This window comes from Amphiprion ocellaris, chromosome 1, assembly GCF_022539595.1.
Source record: "Amphiprion ocellaris isolate individual 3 ecotype Okinawa chromosome 1, ASM2253959v1, whole genome shotgun sequence".
Classification (NCBI taxonomy): domain Eukaryota; kingdom Metazoa; phylum Chordata; class Actinopteri; family Pomacentridae; genus Amphiprion; species Amphiprion ocellaris.
The window spans coordinates 31,009,478-31,021,745 of NC_072766.1; the positions used below are offsets into that span (position 1 = coordinate 31,009,478).

The 12,268-nt window shown below is 38.8% G+C and overlaps 1 long non-coding RNA gene across 1 annotated transcript; it reads right to left on the reverse strand.

Annotated features, from left to right (window-relative positions):
- Positions 1-8,282: 8,282 nt before the first annotated feature.
- On the reverse strand, positions 8,283-11,981 carry LOC129349428 (uncharacterized). The gene is made up of 2 exons (XR_008602428.1): positions 11,901-11,981; positions 8,283-8,586 (listed from the first exon to the last, which is right to left on the reverse strand). It is a non-coding gene; the product is annotated as an uncharacterized LOC129349428 (long non-coding RNA).
- Between the last annotated feature and the right edge of the window lie 287 nt (positions 11,982-12,268).

A 12,268-nucleotide genomic window follows, 5' to 3' on the forward strand; every position in this document is an offset into this window, starting at 1 on the left:
GCTGACCTTCTGGGCAGACAGCTTCTAGTAACACCAGAGTTTGGACGCCATCAGCTTTGTGAGACTAAGTGGTTGCCAGTCTTCTGTGTGATGCTTCAGTCTAGACTGAAATTCTCCAGCCACACCAGCAACTCTGCTAAACTGAAACACTCCATATGAAAAAAAATCAAGTAAAAAAAATGAAAAGTTCCAAATTTGATCTGCTCACTAGTGTTCACCGTGCATATCTGCAAAAAAATGGATAATTAATCATCCATATTCTAGAGAACAGCAATGTCTGTATCAATCCATTTAACAGATTGTTGACATATTTCACTTGATAAGTGAAAACTTAAGCTGACCTCGTGGTTGCACTTGTTGGAAAATCAGATGGTCAACAGGCACTGAATTATTAGATTCATTGTCCAGTGAGCACAATTTCATAGCAATCAATCCATTAGTTGTTATCCATGTGTTAAGTCTGATGTCATGTTTGACATAATTATCACTTTCAGGTCTAAATGTCCCTTCACATCCCATGAAGCACAGAGAAACATAGCAGAGGATTAAAAAGAATGATGAGTGTAACTTCTTCTGGGGCTATCATAAAGGCTAGTTTTATACATTTTGCTGTCAGTTGCATTCAGAATTTCAGCCTTACCAGTCAGAACACACTGTAGCAAAACAGTCCTGCCTGAATGTTTATTCTCTATTTGCTGCTGTGTAGGTCACTGATATATTTTTTTTAATTTCTTAGCCATTCCAATAACAAAATTCTTTAAAAAACACACTTCAAAGTCTTCTTCAACATTTTAGGAAATGTGTTGTGTAGATGTATGGGTTCAGAAACTCCCACTGCCTCACACCTTTCCAGCATTGGATAGAGTGTCTTTTTTGCCATTACTTTATTATCAACCTTATCATTAATTTTCCAAAACTGACAATCCAACATTTGAATCCACTTTACATGATCACTGTCCAGCTGTGTGGACTGTCTTCCTCTTTATAGCTCCCTGTTATCATTTGAGCCACTCTTCATTAGAAAAGCAACACAGGTAAGGTCTCCTTGACAGATTGTCTGAAAATGTGTTATCCTTGTTTCTAGTTGTTTTTAGAGGTGCTACATCTTAGCACTATAATCTCAGTTTAGACATAGCCATAGTCTGTTTACTCTTCTCTCAGGCTCAATGCTAGAGTGGTATTTGTAACTCTCAAATCAAAGTTATTTGCATGTTTTCCCAAAATGTCTAACATTATTTGGGTTGTTCTGGAAATTGAGGTCATTTTATGTCCCAACCACCAAATTTCAAATAATCCATGTACAAATTACTTAAATGTGGAATTATTGTGTAAATGTAATTGTCCTGAGACTAAAAATGCCAAAGAAGTCTGGAGTTCCCCTTAAAGTGCCCCCCCCGATAACCAAATTGAGTCTCAAATAAAACAGTTAAAATTAAATTTAAGTCTCCTTTTTTGGTATTTTTTTCATTGATATCTCTTGTAATTGTGGGAACGTTTTTATAATCAACATAATATTTTAAAGAATTATTATTATGCATGGAACGTGTGTCCCATTACAACCCTGTTATCACAATCTTTTTAGCTGGTAGAAGAAGAAGAAAACAGTGAATTGCATGATACACTGGAATTAACATCATCACACAGTTTTCCAAAGTAATTAGTAGAGCAAAGCTATGTTTTCTCTTCTATTTTTCATATTTTCATAACATTGTCAGCCTTGATTGAGTGTCTCACTCTACCTAATGCAACCCTGTTATGCACATTATCAGGACTAGACAAATTCGTTCTAATTTTTTCTTTACTCTTTTCCATCAGTAAATTTGTCCTCTTGGTCAGCAGTAACAGCTAGCTAAATATCTAGCTTCTATTCCTGAGAAAAAGCTAACATTAGCATGGATTAGCAACCCCATTACTGTGATTAGAGTAAGTTTAGCAAACAACAAATAAAACATGGAATAAAAATGGTACCATTGACTTGTAAGCTGAGACAATCAAGCATTTGATTTTTTTTTAGCTATTATTGGTGAATATGGTGCAGAAAATTGTAAAAGAGAAAATTTATTTTTTTAAATTTTGAAGCCCAAATGTCCTCCAATTCTGGAATGACCCATTACTTTTCACAAACGTAAAACTAAAGCAAGCAGAAAAGTTGATAGATTCCATGAAAAGAAAGTAGTTTTGCATTGATAGAATATTTATTACGGGGCTCTGAAAGGTTACAACATGGCTTTGTAGTATGGGACTAAAATGTCCACCCTCTCAAGTTGCCAAGCAGAAGACTTTGCTTCAGTTTGCCATCTAATGTACCAAATTTCATCTCAAGGATTAACAAAGTTTACACACAGAGAGACATGCAAACACACACACACTAAACATATGACATTTTACAACTGCAAGCATGTAAGAATATGTTATTGACATACAGAGAAGAATCTGCTTTTGTGTTGAACCAACAGGTATGGATGAGGAGATGTGTTTGGAATGTGGTGGACAGATGTCATCATAAAGGCCTGGGCCCAGGAGAGGAGGAGGAGGCGACAAAAGGGGAGGAGATATGAGAGAGAGCAGTGAATGGCCTGAACTCTTTGAAAGTGAATTTCCTTCCCTGCAGCTAGAGATTAGCAGGCCCTTCGATGCTAATGGCTGCTACAAACGGCCATAGATAAGACTTGGAGAACAGAGAGGAAGGTAGACAAGAGCTTTGCTTAAAACAGTGCTGTTGCTGCTATCATTTTCATCTCCACTGCTCTGACACCAGAGATTTTCACATCACTTTATTCAAACTTTGATTTATCAAATCTGTAGGTTTTTTTTTTTCAACTGAACATATTGACAACCAGACAGCATCAACATATGAGCTAATCAATTCAAGCTGTTAAAGCCACTGAGTAGTAACACCAATAATACACCAGTCTGGTGTGAGTTGCAGTAACAGGTTCTCTCAGTGGTGAATTGAGTCCAGCATACCAAGCGGGGCCCAAAAGTCTTCAGGAACAGTCTGGAACAAAAGCTGGCAGATTATGTGTAGTGTTACTAGTCTCTTCAATTTGTGGACAACTGAAAACATTACCAACTGATATTTAAACCTGACCTGAAAAAGTGAGGGACTGCTTACGACTCTGATTGTATTATTCTATTCTCTCCTCATCCATACCTAGTGGTCCAGCACAAAAAGTGGATTCTTCTCAAAAACACATGCACATACACACAGACACAGACATAGACCAGACACACACACACACACACACACACACACACACACACACACACACACACACACACACACACACACACACACACACACACGGAGGTCAGATAAAACAACCACTGACCCAATCCAGCCAGTGGCATCTGAAGAATCTTAACAGCATTTTAACAACTTGAGGCAACAAAGGCATCAAGAAGGCACCGAAAGAGGTGTGTGTGTGTGTGTGTGTGTGTGTGTGTGTGTGTGTGTGTGTGTGTGTGTGTGTAGTTTGTGCATGTGTACGTAGATGTCTGATTTTAACAAACTGATTTCTCAAACCAGTAATGTTGCTTTGTACAACATTTTGCTGCAGTAAAGAAATTCCTTTTAAAATGAAACTGGTGCAGAACTAATATTGTTAATCCAAAAATGGGTGAACTGTCATCACTAGGTGAATAAAGCCTTTTTAAATATATTTTGCCTGTGTTTTGTTAGTCCTGAATCAGTAACAGTTTAGGTCAGAAAGGAAGTCAGGCCTGTTAAGGTGCACCGTTAAACTAATGATCCTTAATAGGACCACCTTGAAAGTCGGGACCCCTGTAGACTTTCTTGAGACCTGCAATGACCACTATTCTTCCTTCCCCCGGTCAATCGATGCAGACAAGTTGGGGAGTGGCATAAAGTTTTCTCAGTGAGAGGGTCCTGCAGGTTTTATAGAGCAGCGTCTGCTTGCATTTTATTTGACAATAGGCAGTGGAAGCCCTCTTGTCTGAGGAATGCATTCTTAGTTGGTCTTATTGCCCTCATTTACACCTTATGGAGAGGCACAGTTCATTCACTGTCCCAGTTTTTCAACACCTCTTACATGTCGGAGAAAACCTAATGTTGTGCCACTTGTCATGCTAACACAAATTCATCAAAACGCCTTCACAATGTCAGCCAGGACAAAAATAATGTAAATGCAGATGTGAAAAAGTAAGTACATTCCATGGAGATCGGTGTCTTTTTCTGGACATATCTGAACTAGCAAATATTTCAACATCTTTGAAACACTGCACACAGAAAAGATGGAATACTTAGTTTTTCACAACACTATTTTTCTGGATTGAATGAGGTGACATTTGTGACTTGGATGACGCATGAGAGACTGCTTAATAGAACATGTCTGATGCTAATGTAAGTGGATCAGCTTTGCAAAATACAGTAAAATGTCATTAGAAGACAATTACAAGTGCTTAACAACATAAAAAAAGTAAGTTTGGAACCCTGCACAAAATTTAAAAAGGGAAAACAAGCAGGCAAAGCAGCAAATTTCATTCCAATTTCATTCTTGAAATTGTTACAGTACAAAGTCCTGCAGCATAACAGTAACAATATAGTATAACAGGTATAGCAGTAAAACAATGTACATAAGTAGACTTAGCCTGACTTTATTAATCCCCAGAGGGAAATTATGTAGGTAAACACTATTAAAACACAAATAATACATGTCATTTAAAAGCCATTAATAAAATTAAGTAACTTGGTTCAGCAATTGACCAGTAAAAATTATGACACACAAATCAAAACCATTAAAAATTGTAAGAATAAAGTAATAATAAATAAAATAATAATTAAACCAACAGCTCACTGAACACTAATGATAAAACAAGTGTGTTGAAACCAATATGAGAAGTGAAACTAAAATAAAATATTTAATACCGGCAAGCTAGACTACTGAAAGGCACAGCTAAACGGGAATGTTTTCGGTTTAGTTTTAAAAGACACTCATGTTGGAGCATGCCTAACATGATTGGGCAGGTTGTTCCAGTGGCTTGGAGCATAAATGCTAAAGGCAGTTTCACCAGTGTTCAAGAAGACCTACGAAATAAAAAGACGGCCTGTTCCAGATGACCTGAATCATTGAGCTGCTTCACAGCTCATGAGCACATCACAGACATACTGGATTGTGAAACAATGGAGTCTAAAAATAACCATTAAAATTTTAAAATAAATTAAAACATTTTCTGGAAGCCAGCATGACAACATCAGCACGTCATGTGGTCGGATTTCTGTAATCTAGTTAAACTCTTTCAGCTATATTCTGGAGTACCAGCTGTTGATATAACTTGCTAGAAATAAAAGCCCAAACAAGTTTTTCAGTGTTATCCTGGGATCAGAAATTGTTACAAAAGCACATGGAACTCTAAACTCTAGTCCTGGGTCAGTGGTAAGATGAAAAAAAAAACAAGCGCAAACAAGAAGGATGATAGAAGTTACATTTCAGTGGTGAAGTGTCCACTGAAAGTAATGTTTTTCTTTCTCTGTAAGTCCTCCTCATAAAAACATCACTCAGTCCCCAGCCAGAACAATGTGCCTACATGTTGATTCACACTCTCTTCCTTACACATGAAGGTGCAATCTAATTCCACCTTTCCTCCATGTGAAAGCAAAGAAGCAGGAGGAACAATGACTGCTGCTCATAGTTCTTTAGTAGAAGGCCAGAAACAAAAGAACAGAGAGATATATATCGGTAGTGGTAACTACAGAGGGTAATATATGACTGCCAGTAAGTTATCACAGTAAGAACTGACGAGTTCTAATCGAGACAACAATGTTAAGTGTTCTGACTGGTTAGGATAGCAGTATACCAAAATATACAATTCTTGTACACTATTGGTCAAAGGTTTTAGAACACCTCTATTTTTCCAGTTTTTTATCGGAAATTATGCATATTAATATCTCATTGTACTCTGAAATGAAAGCATAGAACAAATAAATGAATGAAGTAAAAAAAAATCAATTTACAAACCAAAACCTTCAAAATCATTGACTCTTCAAAGTAGTCCCCTTTGGCAGATATAACAGCTGGACACACCCGTGGCATTCTTTCCACAATGGAAATTAAATATTCTTCTGAAAGTTCTTCACAACTCTGCACCAGAAGTTCCCAAAACTGTGTGTCATTCATAGGTTGCTTTGCTTTCACTCTTCTGTCCAGTTCATCCCAAATCAGCTCCATGGGGTTCAAGTATGGAGACTGTGCTGGTCACTCCATGTTTTCAAGCTTGCTATCTTGTTCTTTTTTCCTAAGGTAGTTCGGGCATAGTTTGGACTTGTGTTTTGGGTAGTTATCTTGCTGTAGGATGAAACCCCTGAACAACTAGGAACGAACCAGAGGGTACTGTATGGCACTGCAGAATGCTGTGGTTGTCATTTTGGTTCAAGGTACCTCTCACTCTGTACAAGTCACCGACCTTGGATCCAGCAAAACAGCTCCAGACCATCAGGCTTCCTCCTCCATGTTTGACGGTTGATGTCACACACTTAGGAACCATCCTTTTGCCTACTCGACGGTGTACAAAAATCCTGCGTGATGAACCAAAGATTTCAAACTTTGATTCATCACTCTGTAATACCTTCTTTCCAGTCTTCAGTAGTACATTGGTGGTGTTTCATGGCACAGGCAAGCCTCTTTTTCTGACGTCTCAGAATTGGCTTTCTTGCTGCAACATGACCTGTCAAACCTGCAACTCCAAGTCTTCTGTTCACAGTTAAAACTGAGACTTGTTACTACGAACACTACTAAGCTGTGCTTGAAGCTGTTGTCCTGTGAGCTGCCTATCACCAAGCTGTTGACTCTCAGAAACTTGTCTTCTGATCCTGTTGTGGATTCGGGTCTTCCAGACCTCTTTCTGTCAGAGTTTCCCCCAGTTTCTGAGCACCTTTTGATGGTGAAGACAACTGTACTCACTGATACCTTGACTTTCTTCACAATTTCTCTGTAGGATAGACCTACATTTTGAAGTGTCATGATGGTCTGTCTCTCTTCTATTGTTAATTGCATTTTCCTCGCCATTTTTATAGCAACACACTGCTTTCTGCAGTACGATGCTGTTCAAATAATGCTCTTGAGAGTATGGTGCCACAGTGTGTTTCAACACTACTTTTATGCAGACAGAGGGGTTTGTAAGTAATCAAGAAAAGTTGGGACACTTGTAGGATTTGGTAGCACCAGCTTTCAAGGTTTGATCAACCTCCATTGCTGCAGAACAGCTTTAAGTTGTTAACCCATTTCTTGCTCCCTGAAAACGGCCTTTTTGTATGATTGTCAAATTTGCAGTATTTTTCAGTTTTTTGGTAACCTTACCTTTTTATTAACTTCTGGAAGTTCACTACTTACCTTTGTACCATTTCAAGCTATTCGTTAGACTTGAACTACATAAAATTTCAATAAAAAACTGGAAAAATTTGGACCTTCTAAGACTTTTGACTGGTAGTGTACATATAGTGTCAAGTTGCATCTACTGCTCAACGAACACTGAATTATCCATTAATCAGAAATATCTGGTAGCATATAAAGTATTGCTCCATTTGGTCCAATTTTGTAGTTTACACAGAGAAACCTAAAGTATTTTTTATTCAAAATTTTCTGACTAATGGTTATTTAACAAATCAACAAATCGAGACTTTTGCATAGCACTAAATGTTTCACAGTTGAGTATAATAAAACACACAGCAGCTATCAATGTGTGTCCATTACAGCAGTTTCAGCTCCACTGCCTGTTGAGGAAGGTGTAGTGCTCAGAGATATGGGCAGTGTGGAGATCCAAATGCTGAGAGGCCTTACTGTATTAATGGTATCTACAAGGTACTCTGCTGTCCTCTCAGAGTTCAGAGTTATTTATTCTAACTTGCCCCAAAAACTGAAATGGCCTACAGTTTTAAATGTGTATATTTTCTCATTCTGTGACTTGATCTGTTTGGATTGAACACAAGAACAAGGCCAGAAAGCGAGGTAATGTCACAGAAGTCCAGCAGATGTCTCCAAAAATCTGATGCCTGCATGAAGGAAAAACTTAAAAGCCTCAAAATACAAATGTATTATTACATCATATTGTTAGTAGTGTAAGAGGGTTTGTTTGTTTGACTGACACATATTTCAGCCAATCACATGCACCTGATGACTGCTGCATGCTCATCTCATGTCTCCTGGCTTTTACGGCTCTTTGTACTTCATAGCTATAGGTGATGTTCTACCACAGTCTGCAGCATTTTACTGTCTTTTACACCAACTCCAGTAAGTCTTCAAGGATAAGTAATCAGAAAGAATGAATAGCACTCTGGATGAGTCTTTAATCTGATGGCATGTGATCAACAGTTTCATGCCTTTTGGCATACAAAAACAGAACAACAAAGAAATCAACAATAAAAATGATTTTAGGTCAAAATATTAGTTCATATTTGTTATTCATATGTTCTCTGTCCAGGCTGTCTTTTACGGTCCACTCTTCCAGTCCTTGCAGACCTCTTGAACAATATCTGATGAATAAGGATGCATAAAGCTTGCCATAGCACCCGTCTACACAGGAGGAGGACCAGCAACACCACCACAAGGATCCCAGAGAACATGGTTCAGGCTACAATACAGATTGCATACAACAGTTCATCAGTACAAAAATACATCATATATATCAGCATATATATATGTACACACACACACATACGTGCACATACACACGCATGCACGCACACACACACACACACACACACACACATTTTCCCTCACAGACAACTTCTACGAAATTATACAGAATGTTTATGGTGTTTTGTGATAAATAGATGAACTTCCTTTAATTAATATTTCTTGTACTGAAGCCTTGCTGGGTACTATTGTTTTGTTATTTCTGGACGTTTTGTTTTTGCTACATCATAAAATAATTTGTGTATCCATTTCCTTTCTGAAGATTAACTTGGAGAAAGAAAATAGACCATAAGCTAGTCAGTTACAGTAACAGGAAAAAAGTAACTTGTTACTTCCTCCCCAATGTTGCGTGTGTGTGCGTGTGCGCGTGCGCGTGCGTGCGTGAGTGCGTGCGTGTGTGTGTGTGTGTGCACGCGTATGTGTGCACGCGTATGTGTGTGTGCCCTCTTCAGTCCGATAACAATGATAGCTCTGTGGAGGGCCGTTCCACTACAACCCTTGATAGAGAGATACAGAGAGAGAGGGAGCAGGAATAGAGAGAGCATCGAAAAATAGAGGTCTGATTTGTGGAGTGTGCCTCACACCCTCCGATGGGTGCCCCCTCTCCTCTGGGTGCCCCTCTCTTCCCTCTCCTCTCTCTCTCTCTTCTCTCATTTCTTTCTTCTCAGCCACTCTGATGTAATCCAAAGGCCTCCGCAGGAGCAGCTGCACAGCGAACCAGCCTTCCCTCCTTCCCTCTCCCTTTCTCTAAATCTCTTTCTCTCTTTTCTTTGCCCTTCCAGAGGCATGCAAGGCGAGGCGAGGCGAGGGAGAGGAGGGCGCTCAGACACAATTGGGGTCTTTTTCTGCCTTGAAAAAAGGGGACTATCGCCTCACATCTCCTTCTGTCACCCCTCTACTGTACTATACTGCAGGCGGGTGGGTGGGTGGGTGGGTGAGTGCAGTGGCACAGTGTCTTGGTGTGTTGAAAGGGCAGCATAAAGAGACAACTGCACATAAATACTGGAGCCAGGCAGCACATTTCGCTGCAGACAAACATTGGTGGCTTTAAACAACGCTGTGAGCAGGGATGTAGCTAAACTGAATTTATCCCCATTTCCAGTAGGGTAGTTTACCTTCAAACACTTTGTGGTGAGTTCACATATGAAAGGGAATCAGTCAAAGTCCAACCTACTGTCAGTCCATCAAAATGTCCCTATAGACGATGCATTAAACCTTTACCAAGTGATCAAGTCCGTACATTAGGATAGCATTTCTTTGAAAAGTCTTTAAGAATGTGTCTACTGATTGAACTGCTCTGTGGTATGTTGAAACAAATCTGAAGCTCTGCTAGCAACCCCTACAGGTTACAATCATCATTACATCTCACTTTACAATACTGCTAGATGGAATGAAAGACTTTCTAACTATGAAGTTACCCCTAGTGAAGGTTTGAAAGTGATATGTTTGTCCTGAGGGGGGAGCTACAGGAGTGGTTGTGGTGGTCACTGTATTGCAGTGGTTTATCTACCTGGGATCATTACTGTACTCAGCTAAAGCTAAGACAAACACCTGTTACTGTGTCCAAACAGCTTTGTCTTTGATTCAGCTGTCCACTGCACATTATTCCAAAAGGACTGCTTTTTGACTGTATGTTCATTGGGAAGCTGTAGTTTTACTCAAATGTTTCTTTTTTCCTGGCACATCTCCAGTCCGGGTCAAATTAGTGCAAGTCTTTGTGATTGTAGACTCAGCACATTAACATTTATGGCTGCAAAGTTATAGACAGATCCTGCAATGAAATTTTGGGGTTCTTGGAAAATTCTTTTATCAGATTATTTGTAGTTTGGCGGAATTTCATGCTACGGCCTGTCCTGTACAAAGTGGCAGTTGTTTGAAAACCAAAGTCATTTTAAGATGATTTTCCTCACAGAAGAATCATTTATTTCAAATCAATTTGAGATCTTTTAAAATCCCTTGCCAGACTTAAGACATCCACAACCTTTAATGCCTTAATTTAGTTTAATTTATAATTCTAAATTGCGTATGCGTTATTGTCTCACTCAACAATTATACTACAACAGCATTAGGTAGCACCTGGGTTTCTATGTCACTGTGCTGAGTTTTTCATGTACTTTAAACAATGGCAACTCAAGTAGAGCAGTTCATGTTTGTATTGGAGCTAATAAATGTGAAACAACAACTACTTACTGAAATAACTGTAATGCAAAAAAGAGAAAACATGTTGAAATCAGCTGAGTTTATAAAACAGATTGATAATGGTTCACACACATATGCCACCTCTTGACCAGAAGCTAGGCTGGTCAAGGCTAGGCTGTACTTTTTTTTTTTCATTTACCAATTTGCACACACACACACACACACACGCACATATGCAAGCATGACAACAATAGCTTACTTAAACCTCTGGTATTAATATGTATAACACAATATCTAAAGTTAACTCGATAGCTTAAAAGCATTCAACTGCATGTCAGAGATGGCTGAGCTGGATCCAGTTGCTCATAGGAACTGTAAGAAGTAGAGAAAGCTCAGCCAGATATTAACAGTGGCTCAAATGTTTTCAAAGTCTGACCATATAGAGACCAGTGAATCTACGACTACAAAGGTTCAAAAGATAGATGGGGAAAAAACAAAGATGATACTGACATATTTGTATTGTTTCAAATAAAAAACAGTAGTAATCATTAATGTTTTCCAGTACAATTGTGGTGATAATCTTTAAAAGAATGCGCTTTAAATAAATTTAAGCAATCAGTCCAAGAATTTCTCTAAAGTATTAATTTATAGAAGATTCATTTTAAATCACTAAACAATATTTAAAATGATCATAAACATTCAGGAGGGACTGCACAGTGGCTTGGTGTTTAGCACTTTCACCTTGCTGCTAGAAGATCCCTAGTTTGTGTCCCAGCTTTCCTGGGATCTTTCTGCATGGAGTTTGCATGTTCTCCCAGGGCATGCATGGGTTTTCTCCAGGTACTCCGACTTACTCCCACAGTCCAAAAACATGCTGAGGTTAATTGGTAATTCTAAATTGTTCGTAGGTGTGAATGTAAGTGTGGTTGTTTGTCTCTATGTGTAGCCCTGTGATAGACTGGTGACCTGTCCAGGGCGTCCCCTGCCTTCACCCTAAGTCAGCTTTGATAGACTCCAGCCCCCTGCTACTCGAATGATAATTAAGCAATGTATAAATAATGGATGGACAGACGGATAAACATTCAGGAAGGAAATAAAAAGATATCTCACCTTATAAACAACAGCCCATAAAATCACAGCAGTGAGCTGAGTGTAACTCCAATTTGTAGCACAACTGCAACTGAGAATGACAGTTTTCTAAGCTCAAGCTGCTGCTGACACATTGGGGTGGGAAATAATGCCCTTGGTTTGACTTTTCTGATAAAACGTATGATAACAGTATGCTGATGCAGATACCAGACCTTTACAGTACCTCATATGATTTACTAGAAGGCTACTCAGTTCAAAATGTTGAAAAGTGACCTGCAGTGCAGATAATGATGCAAACAACTATAAGGTATTGATTATACTCCTGTACTGACACCCACAGGGACAACCGTTGAAATTCTAGTTGTATAGTGTATAGTCCACTGGAAAGA